The sequence below is a fragment of the Equus caballus genome, chromosome 4 (genome assembly GCF_041296265.1).
Source record: "Equus caballus isolate H_3958 breed thoroughbred chromosome 4, TB-T2T, whole genome shotgun sequence".
Lineage (NCBI taxonomy): Eukaryota > Metazoa > Chordata > Mammalia > Perissodactyla > Equidae > Equus > Equus caballus.
In genome coordinates this window covers 31,383,036-31,400,567 of record NC_091687.1, presented here as the reverse complement: position 1 = coordinate 31,400,567, position 17,532 = coordinate 31,383,036, and the positions used below count along the sequence as shown (strand labels likewise).

At 36.1% G+C, this 17,532-nt stretch overlaps 1 long non-coding RNA gene and 1 pseudogene across 3 annotated transcripts in view; both read left to right on the top strand.

Annotated features, from left to right (window-relative positions):
* Positions 1 to 17,532, top strand: part of LOC111773155 (uncharacterized) — a 135,261-nt gene that overhangs the window by 83,992 nt on the left and 33,737 nt on the right. For all 3 annotated transcript variants that reach the window (XR_002807385.2, XR_011437779.1, XR_011437780.1), the window contains exons 3-4: positions 392 to 485; positions 8,357 to 8,457. This is a non-coding gene — a long non-coding RNA (uncharacterized lncRNA). The remainder of the gene's footprint in view (positions 1 to 391; positions 486 to 8,356; positions 8,458 to 17,532) is intronic.
* LOC100630689 (cytochrome c oxidase subunit 7B2, mitochondrial-like) lies at positions 5,548 to 5,788 on the top strand (annotated as a pseudogene).

The following is a 17,532-nucleotide window of genomic DNA, read 5'->3' as shown; positions in this document are numbered from 1 at the left end:
AAGCAGGGAAGGGCAAAGGAAGTGCCAAGGTAAAGGGAGAGTGAATTTTAAATAGGATGATTAGGAAAGGCATCCCTGAGAAGGTGACATTGGAGCAGTGACTTGAAACTGGTGAAGGGGAATGTTAAAGGAATCCTGGGGGAAGAGCATCCACGAAGAAGAAACAGACCTATAGGCTCTGAGGCTGGAACACACTTACTGTGTATGAGAAATAGCAAGGTCAGTGTCGATGAATGGAGAAATATCATCAGGGACAACAGAGTAGGAAACAAAATCAGAGGAGGGTAGATCATATAAGACTTACAGATTTTGATAAGAGATCTTGCTTTTATTCTAAATGAGCCCAACAAATTGTGTTCTAATTGTATTCCACTGACTTACATTGTAACAGGATAACGTGGAATGGGGAATCTGGTGGAGAATAAACTGAAGTTGGGCAAGGTAGAAGCAGGGAGACCAGTCAGAAGGCTGTGACAATAACCCAGGTAAGTGATTATGGTGCTGTGGACCATGTTTTAGCAGGAAGGTGGTGAAGTTTTTGGATTTTGAAGCTAGGACATACAAGATTTACTTACAGAGCTCATGTGGAGTGTTAGAGAAAAAGAGGAGCGAAGGGGGACTCCAATGTTTTTGTCCTGAAGAACTGAACAATAGAGTTGCCGTTCCTCCACTCTAAGAAGGGGAAAACTGCAGGTGGAGCATGTTTGGAGAGAAAGATCATGAGCTCACTTTATTGTTCAGTTTGAAATTTATATATAACCCTGGGATTCAGAGAAGTGTGGGCTAAAGAAATAAATGTCAGTTAAATATATAGTACTTAAGATCATTAAAGGAGTGAGAAGAGATTAAAAAGTAAAACATGGTCAATGCCTGAGCCCTGGAATTTTCCAATATTATGAGGTCAGGAGAAAAAAAAACAGCAGGAGAGAGTAAGGGAGTGTGGTTGGTAACGGAGAGTAGGGAAGGACCAGGAGTGAATTTTGTCCTGTAAACGCAGGAAATGTTTCAAACAAGGAGAGGATCATTAACTGTGGCAAATGCTGCTCATAGGCACAGTAACATGTGGATGAGGAACTGACTATTGGATTTACCAATATGGAAGTCACCAATGACTTCAATAAGAAAAGTTTCCTGGTAGGAGTGGGGTTTGGGCTAAAGCTGATTTCAATGGGCCCAAGGGAAAAAATAGAGAACTGGAAACAGAAAAGATAGACAGCTAGACAAGTTTTACCATAAAAACTAAAAGGAAATAAGATGGGTGCTACAGAGGAATGTGCAGTCCAGAGATTTTTTTTTAAATGATGTGATAAATCACAGTATATTATATATGCCAATGAGAATGATCGAGTACAGAGGGTGATTGCATGAACCACATCCTTAAGAGGGGAGAGGAAATGGGATCTAGGGCACTCGTGGAGAAGATGGCTTTACAAAGGGACACAGATCATCCACAGTTCAGGAGTGGAGGCCAAGTACAGGACACTTGACGATGGCAGATGTGTAGATGCGGTAGTGGGAACAGGAAAAAAGATCTTTTCTCTGTTTCAATTTTCTCCATGACCAAGGAATCACAGATATTAACTGAGAATGAAAATGGGAGAATTAATTAGAAGTTTGAAGGAGGAAGAGAAAGCAGGAAATATTTTTCTAGGAAAGTGGAAGACTGAATAGACGAGTGATGTGTAGTATTATTGTTACACAGCTCCAAGGGCCCACTTAAAATTGTGGTCATAAGTTTAAATGAGAATGGTGATTATGGGAATATGTTTTTCTCCTGCCCAAACTGATGCTTGGGTAAAGGCAGAGAACACAACAAAAGATGGAAGAGATTTGGGGTATACCTAAGAAAATAATTAGAAAGTGTGACTGTGGAATGTATCCTTGGTAGGAAGGGGAATGCATACATGAAGGAAACATGGAATAGTGAAATTTTTTATAGAATTAGCAGAGTGTATGTCTTACTGGATTTGAAGAATTCTTTGATCAGAGAGGGGGGCACTTGAAATTTTGATGATGCAGGTTTACAGTGACTACTGATGAGAAATCTTAGGAGGTGTACATGTTTGTTGATCTTTGCCTTGATGGTAACTTTTAATAATTATATTCAAAGTATCTATGGTATTTTGTATTTCTTAGCATAACATACTCAAGTAATTAATTGCTTTGTTTAGTTTTCATAGCTAACAATTGAATGTTTACATAGGTATTTTATTATATTAAAGTACTAAGCACTCTTTAATTCTATATAAAGAAAGAATTCTTATTTTAATTCTTAAAAAGTTTTTCTTTTTCTTTTAATTCTCATAAAAGAGTTGTAAATAGTGTTTCTTTTCTGTAATAAGTAAACAGAAGTTGATGATACAAGGATATATCAGTTAGGATATGCATAGAGCGCTGCTGCAAAAAGGACCCAAAAGTAGATTGGCTTAAATAATAAAGATACTTCTTTCTCTCATGGAAAAATTTGAGTTGCATCTTCTAGGCTGTCAGGAAGCTCTTTTCCCTGTGGTCATTCAAGGACTCAGGTTCCTTCCAAGTTCTTGCTTCTCCATCCTCCAGGGCAGGCAGGGGTCTTAAACTTCTTTTGTGCCATGGACCTCTTTGGTAATTTCGTGAAGTCTATGGACACTTTCTCAGCATAATGTTTACTAAATGCATAAAATTAAATGCATTGGATTAAAAAGAAAACAAATTACATTGAAATACCATGATCAGAATATATAACTGTATACTTCTTTAAACTTTAATTTATATGATTTAAAAAGTCTACATTATGGGTATAAATACCATAAGTTTGAAACAATTATGAACATAGGCAAGATTTTAAGATATCTGCAATGGTTGTAATATGATTTGAAAACATCTGTGATTTCTATTTTTGCCAGTGCCACAGTTACTATTAATAAAACAAAAAGTAATAACTGTGGTTTATTGTCTACATTTTCAACAGAAGAAAATCCTAAATTAATAAAGGTGAAGATAAAATTTTTCACCATCCAAGTTTCATGGACACATTGAATTCCCTCCAGTGGTAGCCCTCAGGTTAAGGGTTAAAAGCCTCTTCTCTATGGCATTGATGTCATCTTCATGGTCAGCTCTGAGTGGAAGCAGAAGGAGAATGTAGAAGTCTGAAAACTTAGGCCCAGAAGGTGACACATAGTAGTTTCAGACCATTGCATTCAAGACAAATCAATCAGAGGATGACAGTCAACTACAAGAGACCTGGAGAAATGTAGACCAGCCATATGTTAAGAAGATGAAAGGACAGAATCAGAGACTCTTCGGAATCCTCAGACTCTGCCTCAAAGGCCACGCCCTTTGTTTCCCCCATTTCTCCTTCTCCTTCCCTTTGGGTGTGGTGTTTATTTTATTTTGTTTTTAAAGTCAATTAATTTTCTTACAGATATGTTCCCTCTGGGTAGTCTCTCAGTCTGTTAGAAAATCTAATATTAGGACTTTCAGAGGAAGTTTCACTTCAAGGTGCAATAATTGTGTAGAGATATTTTTGGCATAATATAATACAAACAAATGCTGGGCAAATTATTCAGAGATAGGAAAAATGCAAGTATATTATATTTGGTCAAGCGTATTGTCCAAGTTGATCTATTTTTCTGAAATTTTATCGAATAAAAGAGTTCTTGGAATAAGTGTGCTGTCTGCCAAATATGACATTAACTATACATGTATGTATTATATTGTTCAAAAACTTCTTATCTCCTATATGTGTATATATATGTATATGCATATATTACTTTTACTTTTTTTTGCTTTTGATTCTAAATCACACAAATTCATTTTTCTATACTCATACAAATTAGTAGGCAGAATAATCTCGTAAACCAACAATATGATTATAAGCTGACCTTCTAACACTGCCTAAGGAAGAAGTACCAGTTTTGTGCAATGAACGTGGCTATCCATCATATTATTCTACTGTAATATCTCCGCTATAACCAGTAAGACTCAAATAATTGTGCCTGCAGAAAGTTGGATGCGGGAAGGGAGAATTAGTTATGAATTTTTATTATCAAAACATTTAAAATATTAGATCTCAGAACTTTATCTCACTTGTAATCACCTCAAATTTAAAAAAAGATATACCAAAGCAGATAAAATGAGCTGCTGATACAAAGAAAAGTTTGCTGCCAGGAAATCAGTTCCATGGGATCAATCTGCCTGAGGCCCATCTTGACTTCTTCCAGCGCAGAGAGGTATTAATCAATGCTTATTTTAATGGCTTCTCTGGTCTGTCTGTAAAACTATAGTTTCCTTATTTAATAGTGAATGATGAATGCTTTTTTGGTAATTATAAATAGAATATATTCTCTTAGATCTACTTAGTGTAAATAATTATATCACTATGTTGCACTAGTGTTTCTTAATCTTTTGGGGGAACCATTCTGGAAACTTGGTAAAAGCTATGGACACTTTCCTCCAGAAAAAATACATGTGCACGAATAAACACAAATTTTGCATGAAGTGTTGAGGTGTTTGCTGATAACCCAATACTCTTCCAGAGGTATACTTAGAGTTGAATTCAGGACCTGTTTAAAATCCTGCCTCTTCTACATTTTCAAATAATGGGAAAAGAATCTATAAATGTGTGGCAAGACCATTTTTCTACAAGTCAAGTCTGTAACATAATTTGTTCACTATGCTAGCAAAATTTGTTCATTCTTGCTAGCAAAATGATGTTGGTGATATTTTCTTGTTAATTCGTGGTGAATATATACTAACTATATATTTTTAGTATAGTTCAATTAATTTTCACTAACCTAAACTAATGGAGGTGAAGGATGTTGTGTCATTATATACCCCCTTTAATCTGATGCTAATTATTTGGATATTGTCCCATAAAGAGGGGTTAGGTATTGAAGTTTTCAAACAGAGAAGGACATGAGATGTATATCAGAAAAGGTTTAGTGGAGAAAACAAAAACTTCTTTAGGTATTTTGAGCAGAACATGACTTAATAGAGGATTATATAACTTAAAAATTGCTGGAACAGTTGGAGAAGTGAGGTCCAGACTGGGCCTTCAGAGCTGGCTGAACAGTGCTTCTCAAAATCCACGAAGCTAGAAAATAGACACTAAAACTCTGCAGGAAAGTTTTAAAACTGGTGCAGAAAGACTTCACATCAATATGGCTTTGATTATCAACAGAAACAAACAAAACAGTTTAAATATACGAAATGTCTCCATATTACTCCTCCTGCCTTTCAAATATCACAACATTGCATATGATTGGCAAAACCTAATTTGTATCAAGAAACCCAGCAGTGGAGTTTCCAGGTTGATGAACACAATAAGATGCTGGGAGGCTGCTGTACCCAGAGAGGGCATAAAAGTTCTCTCCTCAACCCCTACACCCTGTCCTAAGCATCTCTTCCGTTTGACTTTTCCTGAAATGTATATTTTATAGTAAACTGGTAATAGATGCCGAATCTTGAACTTTCTGACAAGAGCATTTGAGTTTCAGAGTTCCTACGGTTCTCCTTGCAATGAAGTAGACCAGCAGCTGCAATCAACTGCAATTCTATTACACCTTCATGACGCTTCCCTTGGCCAGAAATGCTCTAAGTAGTCTCAAGAACTGAAGCATTCAGCAAATTATGGCAAGACAGAGCCACATAAAATACTCGCCGGATTTTCATGACAAATATGACAGTGCTAGCCAGCAGAACCACTTGCCATGTCATTGTATGGATGCTTGCCATCACACAGATTGGAATAGAATGGAACTTGTCCTTTGTTGGTAGAGTCACCTCAAAGGAGTGGACAGATCAGTAACCACTACAGTTGCTGTAATACAGAATTGTTTCAAAACCCACTTGTCATCTAAGCCCTCTGTTGCTCATTATAGCATAACTAGAGAAATAAAATACATCTGAAACTTGAAAAACAACCCCAGCAGCAAAGAAATCTAATAAATGTAGTCTCAGTCTCTATCTCTTTAATCTCAGTGTCTTGTCTCTCGTCTCTGTCTGTCCCTCTCCACACTACACTGTCAAGAGGGAGAGATGGAGGTTGACAGGTTCAATTCACAGCTTTCCTCACAAGGAGCTTTTTCGTGTGTTTTTAATTAATTCAGTGCCAATGTACTAGTTGGCTTGGAGATAAGAGATTGATTGAATGAAGTTGGTAAGGATGAAAAAGTCACCAATGACTTGCCTCCTGGTTCATGTGTCTACATGACTGTGGTGCTTTCATGTAAAAGAAAATTCAGCTGACCTAATAGATGACTTTTTCTTTTCAGGGTTGGTAGATAATCATTTATTCTCTTTAAAGTATATAATCAATATGTTTAAAAAATCCTTTACAAGCTGAACTTGTACTGTGGCAACATTTCAATTCTGATTTAGAGAAGTGACCCAAAAAAGTTCAATATACCTTTTGAATTGTTTTCCCCTGAAAGAAAGAGAGGAAGTGAAAAGTGGGAAAAAAACCCAATTTTGAAACCATGCAATGATATGGTTTTAGCTTCTCAAAAAACATCCAAATATCTGATGTAATCACTAAAATTTCATAAATTGTTACATATGAAGGAAATATTGCCTATGAGCATTACATTTCTAAGACTAGCACCTGCATTTGATTAATAACCAATAATCCATTCATCCAGTTTGTGTATAGCCATGGCCAGTCTACTGCCCACAGCCCAGCCTACATTTTGCTTTTTACAGTTCTTCCATTTGGAAATGATATTCAGGATCCTTGACAATAACAACCACCTCCAGTGTTTTCAATATTGCTACCATCACCCTGGCAACACAGAAGACAGGACATAAAGAGTTGCTCTGCCAAACATATCTATTGCTTTGTTGTATTTGTGGGAGCTAGAGTTGTCAAGGGAAATTTATACCAAGTAAAAGTAAATTTTGACTTATCAACAGCAAGATTTTCTAAAAAGTGCGTTTACACTTTATGTAGACAATTAAGTGGAAGTGTCAATAATATAAACCCCATGAGAACCAACAAATACTTGTCTTGTTCCCCAGCACTGAGCACTAGTAGATGCTCTGCAAATATTTGCTGAATGGATGAATTTTGTTCAATACAAGTATGGATTTCTCAAGTCAAAGTATACAGTTGGACATTTATGTTACTGTGTCAGTACTATTAACATTTAAAAAAATCATAGTACAGAATTGTAAATGGATGCAGAGATTTAACTAATGAGTTTCAGTTGAACTATCTGGTATAGATAATCAGACATAATGTTATCAAATGCTATCAATGCTCTTAACACTGAATTAGATACTTCTTATACATTTGTGGCATTTTAGCCTCCCCAAAGCCACATGTTGTAGGTATTTTGCAGACAAGAAAACCTTGACTCTAGGGGCTGGCCTGGTGGCGCAGCGGTTAAGTGCGCATGTTCCACTGCAGTGGCCCAGGCTTTGCCCGTTTTGATCCTGGGTGCGGACACGGCACCAATTGGCAAGCCATGCTGTGGCAGGCATCCCACATATAAAGTAGAGGAAGATGGGCACGGATGTTAGCTCAGGGCCAGTCTTCCTCAAAATAAATAAATTTTTTTAAAAAGAGAGAAAGAAAACCTTGACTCTAATCGGTCAGCAGAGTTTAGCAAGGTTATTCAGCTTGTCAGAGGAGGATAAGACATGATCCTAGTTTCATCTGGCATCAAAGCCTTCACTCCTTCTAGTCCCCAAACCACCTCTCTTGATATATCTCCTAAGTCTTGGGCTTTTCTGGAGTTAGAAAACTAATCTAGCAATCATACCATTGTACTGGTTTCCTTTTCTTAGAATCCCTGTTTTCTCTCCTTAGTAGAGATCTTGACAACTTTCCATAATACAGAAACTTCCCACTTTCAAAAGAGAGGTACTGTGGGAAGCAGAGATGTATGGGCTTTCCCACATGTTTATTGAGGGTCTTTGTGAAAGTAGAACTGGCTTTTGGAAAAAGTTTAAGAGAAATAAGGCATACAATAGGTTTTGTGTCACTTTAGAATGAGCATAATCTGACATAAAACCCATTAAATGAGAGACTAAAAGAAAAAAATAATTAGATACATCACTGATCTCCCAGATTAGGAAATACTGTGACATGGAGCAGAGAACATGAAATTTGGAATCAGAGATTCTGGGTTTGAATCTTAGCTCCATTATCTACCAATTTTTCTCACTCGGACAAATTAAAGCCTGATTTCTCTTATTTGTAAAATGGTTTATTATAATCGTTGTATTTCAAGGCTATTGGGAGTTTAATTGATAGCATACAAAAGTGTTTTATAAATAGTATGCAAATATGCTATTGGTTATAACAATATAGTTGTTATAGTGTAAGTCATAGGACAAAACACAAAGTATTTAATCCAACATTCTAATTTTACAGATAAGAAAACTGACATATAGAAGAGTGAAATGAGACAAAGATTCCCAACAAAACTGGAATAAAAAGAAAATTGAAAATAGATACAAACCACTATTGCTAAGGTACATTGTCTTACTATATATACAAGATTTAAAATGGAAATCCTTGCTTTCTATATTTATGACTGATCTAAAGTTTTCTTAAAAACTGAATGAAAGAAAAGCAATGGTCACAAGCGCTACTGTTCTGTCCAGAAAAGTCCTATTTGTAAGACAATAAATATTTGCATAAGAATTGTGGTGTTTTAACAGACTAGGCTCAAAAGAGGACCATCACAAGCAACATTTTTCATTAAAGGACTAGTGGGGGTCAGAGGAGCCTTTCCAAAGACCGAAAAGAATTATTTGAAGAAAAAATGAGGCATAATAAATGTATGGCATAGGCCAACACTCTAGAAATCTGAGAAAGCATACAGTGTATATTAGTAAGCTTGGGCTACTATAACAAAATACCATAGAACAGGAGGCTCAAACAATAAACATTTATTTCTCACAGTTCTGGAGGAGGAGAAGTTCAAGATCAGGGTACCAGCATGGCTGAGGAGTTCTGGTAAAACCTCTCTTCCTGGCTTGTAGATAGTTGCCTCCATGCTGTGTCCTCCATAGTGGAGAGAGGGAGAGAGAGCAAGCTCTCTGGTGTCTCTTCTTATAAGGGCACTAATCCCATCATAACGGCCCCACACTCATGACCTCATCTAAACTTAATTACTTCCCAAAGGCCTCATCTCCAAATACCACCACAGTGAGGGGTGAGAGCTTCAACATATGAATTTTGGAGAGACACAGTCATCCAGTCCATAACAGAGAGAGAAATAGAATGATTGGCAGTTTAAATAGAACGGAGATGGAAAAATTCACCTATTAAAAAAAGAGGAACAGAAACTCCCTATCAAGGTGACTATCTAAGCAAATATGTTTACTTCTCCTTCTCCAAATCTCTTTGAGAAGGCCAAAGAAATTTAAAAATGAAAATAAATTCAATTTACCACTGGAAAACTATAAAATGTAAAAGCTATACAAATAAAAATAAAAAATAAAACCAAGTCAAAACTACACTCCCACCAACAGCCAAGAATGGTGAAGAGATTCTGGAAGTTACAAAGCAAAGACAGCAGTGAATAATGAGGCAAAGCTAGAGTGATGAATTTGCAGCCCTCACAGGCAAAAGAGAATGAACTTAAAAAGGGATGGTGTACCTAGTAGAACCTTAGAATAATCCCAAATTAGAGACAGTGGAAACTGGAAGAATGGTCAGCTAGAGAATTAAACAGAGAAAGAGTATATGGGCTTCTGCAGGAGTAAGTGACTCCAGCATTAACCTCCAGGATCAAGATTTGACCAGGAATTTATAGATGGGCATAAATTCAGTAAAATACTATGATATCACCAATTTGGATATAATGTTATTGGGGATTGGTTGGTGTATTCCTCCTAATCTTCATGTTGGGAGAGAAGTGAGGGGGATCCCCTTACCTTCAATATTCTCATGGGTCAAATTCTGTTGACGGAAAGATGAAACACATATCAACTAACCAGGAAGTTTCTGAAATTGCCATCCTCATCCTGGAAGTCCACTGCATCCAGCCACAGGACCCGGAATCAACTCCTTGCTTTTTAAGCCAGAGCCAAACTTCCACCAAATGGAAGGTGTCAAACCATAGCAGGGATGGGAAAGGATGGCTTTAGCTTGGGCAGCCAAACCACTGGAATTTGGGGGTCAGCTGCAGCACATCAGGCCTGGGCACTTACTAACCTTGAAATAAAGCAACTGTTTATTTTATACAACGTATCTTTAAGGCAAACTTCTGGGGTTATGGTAGGGTTTCACTGTAGTTAGAATGAATGCTACTTCCTCCCTGCTTCTAAACAGATGTTATTTCCTTGTTAGAAACTAGGCATCTTTAAATTGAAAGGTCTGATGAAACTTCTTGACTTTTCAGCTAAAACTTCCAAATTCCAAGTTGTTTTTCAACCTGCGTGCTTCAGATACCTTCATTGACCATATGACTGGATAAAGCTTACTTTTCATTCTATTCACTTTTCTAATTTCTTAACAAAAAAAAAAACAAGCAAAAAACTTTAAGGATAATTTTTATTTATTTGCAGAGTTGAGCATGTGTCAGCTCAGTGTGAATTAATATAATAGTGCCAACCTTCATCTACATTCAACTTAATGTTGATTAGCCAAGCAGTGCCCATTTTCCTAGTGTTCATTAGGTTCAGAGTTCCCCAAAGGATGCTAGACTTCAATTAACATTACAAAAAGCTCTGGTCATTCAATCTTCCCTTTATACCTATTAGGAATATGCTTCTTAAGACCAACATTTCCAAAGGCAAATCACCCTTCTCTTCTAACCTCATTCAATGGAAAGAGCAGGAGTCATCAATGTCCTGGTGGCCTGCTATTGTTTAGCAATATCTATTCAAAATATGTAAGGTCATACCTTAGGACTTCAATGATCTCTGTGATAGTCTTCACCACCACCCTACTGACATGATAGGAATCCAAAATTTATTCATCAAATCTCATTTTTAATATTTTATCTTAAAATTGATTCTTCAGACTCAAACTGAATACAAAATTTTCCAGTATATAATTACACACTTGGGACAGACATTTGTAAAATAATTTTTTTAAATGCTGTGTTGAAAGAGTCCTTAGAGAAAAATGAATCTTAAACACTACCGAAAAATCTGTTGTAGAAAGAACTTGAAAATTATACCCAATTAGTGGAAGAGGAAGGACTAGAAGTTAATGTTTGTTTATATTTCCTTATACCCTGTATCTTAAACCAACATTTCACAGCTCATTTTAACAGAGACTTTGGAGAGGTTCCTGAGTTTTCCGGTGGAAGTGAAAAAAATCTCTCTGGTGGGTTTCTCCATTGTCTGATTCTGGATTTAGATTAAACTCATTCCTTTTTATTTCTTTTTCTTGCCTGAGTGTTCTGGCTAGGACTTCCAACACTATGTTAAATAAGACTAGTAAAAGCATCCTTGTTTGGTTCCTGATCTTAGAGGGATAGCTTTCAGTTTTTCTCCATTGAGAACGATATTGGCTGTAGGTTTGTCATATATGCCCTTTATTATGTTGAGGTACTTTCCTTCTATTCCCATTTTATTCAGAGTTTTTAGCGTAAATTGATGCTGTATCTTGTCAAATGCTTTCTCTGCATCTATTGAGATGAGCATATGGGTTTTATTCTTCATTTTGTTAATGTGGTGTATAACATTGATTGATTTGCAGATGATGAACCATTCCTGCATCCCTGGAATGAAACCCACTTGATCATGGTATATGATCTTTTTAATGTATTGTTGTATTTGATTTGCTACTATTTTGTTGAGGATTTTTGCATCAATGTTCATCAGTGATATTGGCCTGTAATTTTCTTTTCCGTGTCTTGTCCTTATCTGGGTTTGGTATCAGGGTAATGTTGGCTTCACAGAATGAGTTAGGAAGCTCCCCCTCCTCTTCAGTTTTCTGGAGGAGTTTGAGAAGGATAGATATTTAGTCTTCTTTGAATGTTTGGTAGAATTCACTCGGGAAGCCATCTGATCCTGGACTTTTATTTTGGGGGAGGTTTTTGATTACTGATTTGATCTCCTTACTGGTGATTGGCCTATTCAAATTCCCTATTTCTTCTTGGTTCAGTTTTGGAAGGTTATATGATTCTAAGAATTTATTCATTTCTTTTAGATTATACAATGTGTTGATGTATAGCTTTTCATAGTATTCTCTTATAATCTATTGTATTTCCGAGGTGTCCTCTATAATTTCTCTTTCACTTCTAATTTTATTTATTTGAGCCTTCTCTCTTTTTTCGTGGTGAGTCTAGCTAAAAGTTTGTCAATTTTTTTCTTTTCAAAGAACCAGCTCTTGGTTTCATTGATTTTTTCTATTGTATTTTACTCCCTGCTTCATTTATTTATGCTCTGATTTTAATTATTTCCTTCCTTCTACTGATTTTTGGCTTTGTTTGTTCTTCTTTGTCCAGTTCCCTTAGGTGCACTGTTAGATTGTTTGAGATTTTTCTTGTTTGTTGAGGTAGGCCTGTGTTGCTATAAACTTCCCTCTTAGAACCACTTTTGCTGTATTCCATAAATTTTGGCATTTCATATTTTCATTTTCATTTGTCTCCAGATATTTTTTGATTTTTCCCTTGATTTCTTCATTGACGCAATTGTTATTCAGTAACATTGAATCAAAATTCAATTCTGTTTAATCTCCACATATTTGTGTCTTTTTTGATTTTCTTCCTGTAGTTGATTTCTAGTTTTATACTACTGTGGTCAGAAAAGATGCATGATATTATTTCAATCTGCTTAAATTTATGGAGACTTGTTTTGTACCCTAATATATGATCAATCCTCGAGAATGTTCCATGTGCATTTGAAAAGAATGTGTATTCTGTGGTATTTGGATGTTCTATATATATTTACTAAGTCCATCTGGTCTTTTTTTTTTAATTTTTATTTTTTTGGATGTACATCATATTTCAAATTCTGTATACATTACATCATGTTCACCACCCGAACACTAATTATATTGCATCCCCTTACATGTGACCCTAATCACCCCTTTTGCCCTCCCCCATCCCCCCTTCCCCAATGGTAACCACCAGTCCAATCTCCAATGCTATGTGGGGTTTTTTTGTCGCTTTTATCTTCTACTTATGAGTCAGATCATATGGTATGTGACTTTCTCCCTCTGACTTATTTCACTCAGCGTAATACCCTCAAGGTCCATCCATGTTGTCACAAATGGCTGGATTTCGTCATTTCTTATGGCTGAGTAGTAGTCCATCGTGTATAAATACCACATCTTCTTTATCAATTTGTCCCTTGATAGGCACCTGGGTTGCTTCCAAGTCTTGGCTATTGTGTATAGTGCCACAATGAACATAGGGGTGCAAGTATCTTTATGCCTTTGTGTTTTCAAGTTCTTTGGATAAATACCCAGCAGTGGAATAGCTGGATCATATGGTAGATCTACCCTTAATTTTCTGAGGATACTCCATACTGCTTTCCATAGTGTCTGCACCAGTTTGCCCTGCCACCAGCAGTGAACAAGGGTTCTCTTCTCTCCACACCCTCTCCAACATTTGTTGTTTCCTGTCTTGTTAATTATAGCCATTCTGACCAGAGTGAGGTGATACCTCATTGTAGTTTTGATTTGCATTTCCCTGATAGCTAATGATGTTGAGCATCTTTTCATATGCCTGTTGGCCATCTGTATATCTTCTTTGGAGAAATCTCTGTTCAGATCTTTTGCCCATTTTCTAATTGGATTGTTGGCTGTTTTGTCGTTGAGCTATATGAATTCTTTGCATATTTTGGATATTAACCCCATATCTGATATGTGGTTTGCAAGTATCTTCTCCCAATTGTTAGGTTGTCTTTTCGTTTTGTTGATGGTTTCCTTTGCTGCGCAGAAACTTTTTAGTTTGATGTAGTCGCATTTGTTAATTTTTCTTTAGTTTCCCTTGCCCGGTCAGACATGGGACTGGAAAATATGCTGCTCAGACCAATGTCATAGAGCGTGCTGCCTATGTTTTCTTCTAGAAGTCTCATGGTTTCAGGTCTTACATTCAAGTCTTTAATCCATTTTGAGTTGATTTTTGTGCATGGTGTAAGGGAATGGTCTACTTTCATTCTTTTGCATGTGGCTGTCCAGTTTTCCCAACACCATTTATTGAAAAGACTCTCCTTTCTCCATTGTATGCTCTTGGCTCCCTTGTCGAATATTAGCTGTCCATAAACGTGTGGGTTTACTTCTGGGCTCTCAATTTTCTTCCATTGATCTGTGTGTCTGTTTTTGTGCCGGTACCATGCTGTTTTGGTTACTATGGCTTTGTAGTATAATTTGAAATCAGGGAGTGTGATACCTCCAGCTTTGTTCCTTTTTCTCAGGATTGCTTTGGCTATTCGGGGTCTTTTGTTTTTCCATATATATTTTAGGAATCTTTGTTCTATTTCTGTAAAAAAATGTTGTTGGAACTTTGATAGGGATTGCATTAAAACTATAGATTGCTTTAGGAAGTATGGACATTTTAACAATGTTAATTCTTCCAATGCAAGAGCACGGAATATCTTTCCATTTCTTTGTGTCTTCTTTGATTTCTTTCAAAAATGTCTTATAGTTTTCAGTGTACAGATCTTTCACCTCTTTCGTTAAGTTTATTCCTAGGTATTTTATTCTTTTTGGTGCAATTGTAAATGAGATTGTATTCTTAATTTCTCTTTCTACTACTTCGTTGTTGGTGTATAGAAATGCAACCGATTTTCCTACATTGATTTTGTATCCCGCAACTTGACCGTATTTCTTTATTATTTCTAAAAGTTCTATAGTGGACTCTTTAGGGCTTTCTAGATATAAAATCATGTCGTCTCCAAAGAGTGACAGTTTCACTTCTTCTTTTCCAATGTGGATCCCTTTTATTTCTTTTTCTTGCCTGGTTGCTCTGGCTAGGACTTCCAATACTATGTTAAATAAGAGTGGTGACAGTGGGCATCCTTGTCTGGTTCCTGTTCTTAGAGGCATAGCTTTCAGTTTTTCTCCATTGAGAATGATATTTGCTGTGGGTTTGTCATATATGGCCTTTATTATGTTGAGGTATTTTCCTTCTATTCCCATTTTATTTAGAATTTTTATCATAAATGGATGCTGTATCTTGTCAAATGCTTTCTCTGCATCTATTGAGATGATCATGTGATTTTTATTCTTCGTTTTGTTAATGTGGTGTATCACGTTGATAGATTTGCAGATGTTGAACCATCCCTGCATCCCCAGAATGAAACCCACTTGATCATGATGTATGATCTTTTTAATGTATTGTTGTATTCGATTTGCTAGTATTTTGTTGAGGATTTTTGCATCGATGTTCATCAGTGATATTGGCCTGTAATTTTCTTTTTTTTGTGTTGTCCTTGTCTGGTTTTGGTATCAGGATAATGTTTGCTTCGTAGAAGGAGTTAGGAAGCCTCCCCTCCTCTTCAATTTTTTGGAAGAGTTTGCGAAGGATAGGTATTAGGTCTTCTTTGAATGTTTGGTAGAATTCACCAGAGAAGCCATCTGGTCCTGGACTTTTATTTTTTGGGAGGTTTTTCATTGCTGTTTCAATCTCCTTACTAGTGATCGGTCTATTCAAATTTTCTACATCTTCTTGGTCCAGTTTTGGAAGGTTGTATGTTTCTAAGAATTTATCCATTTCTTCTAGATTATGCAATTTGTTGGCGTATAGCTTTTCATAGTAGTCTCTTATCTTTTGTATTTCTGAGGTGTCTGTTGTAATCTCTCCTGTTTCATTTCTGATTTTATTTATTTGAGCCTTCTCTCTTTTTTTCTTGGTGAGTCTAGCTAAGGGTTTGTCAATTTTGTTTATCTTTTCAAAGAAACAGATCTTGGTTTCATTAATTTTTTCTATTGTTTTTTTATCTCTATTTCATTTATTTCTGCTCTGATTTTTATTATTTCCTTCCTTCTGCTGATTTTGGGCTTTGTTTGTTGTTCTTTTTCCAGTACCTTTAGGTGCACTTTTAGATTGTCTATTTGAGATTTTTCTTGTTTGTTGAGGTAGGCCTATATTGCTATAAACTTCCCTCGTAGAACCACTTTTGCTGTATCCCACAGATTTTGGCATGTAGTGTTTTCATTTTCATTTGTCTCCAGGAATTTTTTTATTTCTTCTTTGATTTCTTCATTGACCCAATCATTGTTCAGTAGTATTTTGTTCAATCTCCACATTTTTGTGGCTTTTCTGGTTTTCTTTCTGTAGTTGATTTCCAGTTTCATATCTTTGTGGTCAGAAAAGATGCATGGTATTATTTCGATCTTCTTAAATTTATTGAGACTTGTTTTGTGGCCTAATGTGTGATCAATCCTGGAGAATGTTCCATGGGCATTTGAAAAGAATGTGTATTCTGTGGTTTTTGGATGGAATGTTCTGTATATATCTACTAAGTCCATCTGGTCTAATGTGTCCTTTAAGGCGAGTGTTTTCTTCTTGATCTTCTGTTTGGATGATCTATCCATTGGTGTAAGTGGAGTGTGTTACTGTCTATTTCTCCTCTTATGTCTGTTAATAATTGCTTTATATATTTAGGTGCTCCTATGTTGGGTGCATGGATATTTACAAGTGTTATATTTTCTTGTTGGATTGTTCCCTTTATCATTATGTAGTGCCCATCTTTGTCTCTTATTACAGTTTTTGTTTTAAAGTCTATTTTGTCTGATATAAGTATTGCTACCCTCACTTTCTTTTCTTCGCCATTTGCATGGAATATCTTTTTCCATCCTTTCACTTTCAGTTTGTGAGTGTCTGTAGGTCTGAAGTGTGTCTCTTGTATGCAGCATATACATGGATCTTGTTTTTTTTATCCAGTTGGCCACCCTATGGCATTTGATTGAAGCATTTAGTCCATTGACATTTAAAGTAGCTGTTGATAAATATGTATTTCTTGCCATTTTGTCACTTTTTCTTTTTTTGGGGTGTTTTAGTAGTTCTTCTGGGTTCCTTTCTTTTTCTCTTGCTCTCTTCCCTTGTGGTTTGATGGCTATCTTTAGTAATATGTTTGATTTCTTTTGTCTTACTTTTTTTCCTGCTTGTTATAGGTTTCTGATTTGTGGTTACCATAAGGATCCTATTTAATATACTATGCATATACCAGTCTATATTGAGTAGATAGACTCTTTAGCTTGACCTCTTTCTAAAAGCTCTACTTTTTCACTCCCCTCCTCCCACATTATATGTTTTTCACATCATATATAGTCTTTTGTTTAGTGTGTGTATATCCATTACCCACTTATCACTGAAACAGGTAATTTTAGTACTTTTGTCTTTTAACCTTCATATTACCTTCACAGGTAGTTGATCTGCTGCCTTTACTATACTTTTACCTTACAAGTGACTTTATTGCCTGTTTTTTCTTGTTGTTTTGATATTTTTTTCTTTTATCTCTATTTGTGGTCATTGCTTTCCCACTTAAATAACTCCCTTCAGCATTTCTTGTAGGACTGGTTTCTTGGTGATAAACTCCTTTAATTTTTGCTTGTCTGGGAATCTCTTTATCTCTCCTTCCATTCTGAATGACAGTCTTGATGGATAGAGTATTCTTGGTTATAGGTATTTTTCCTTT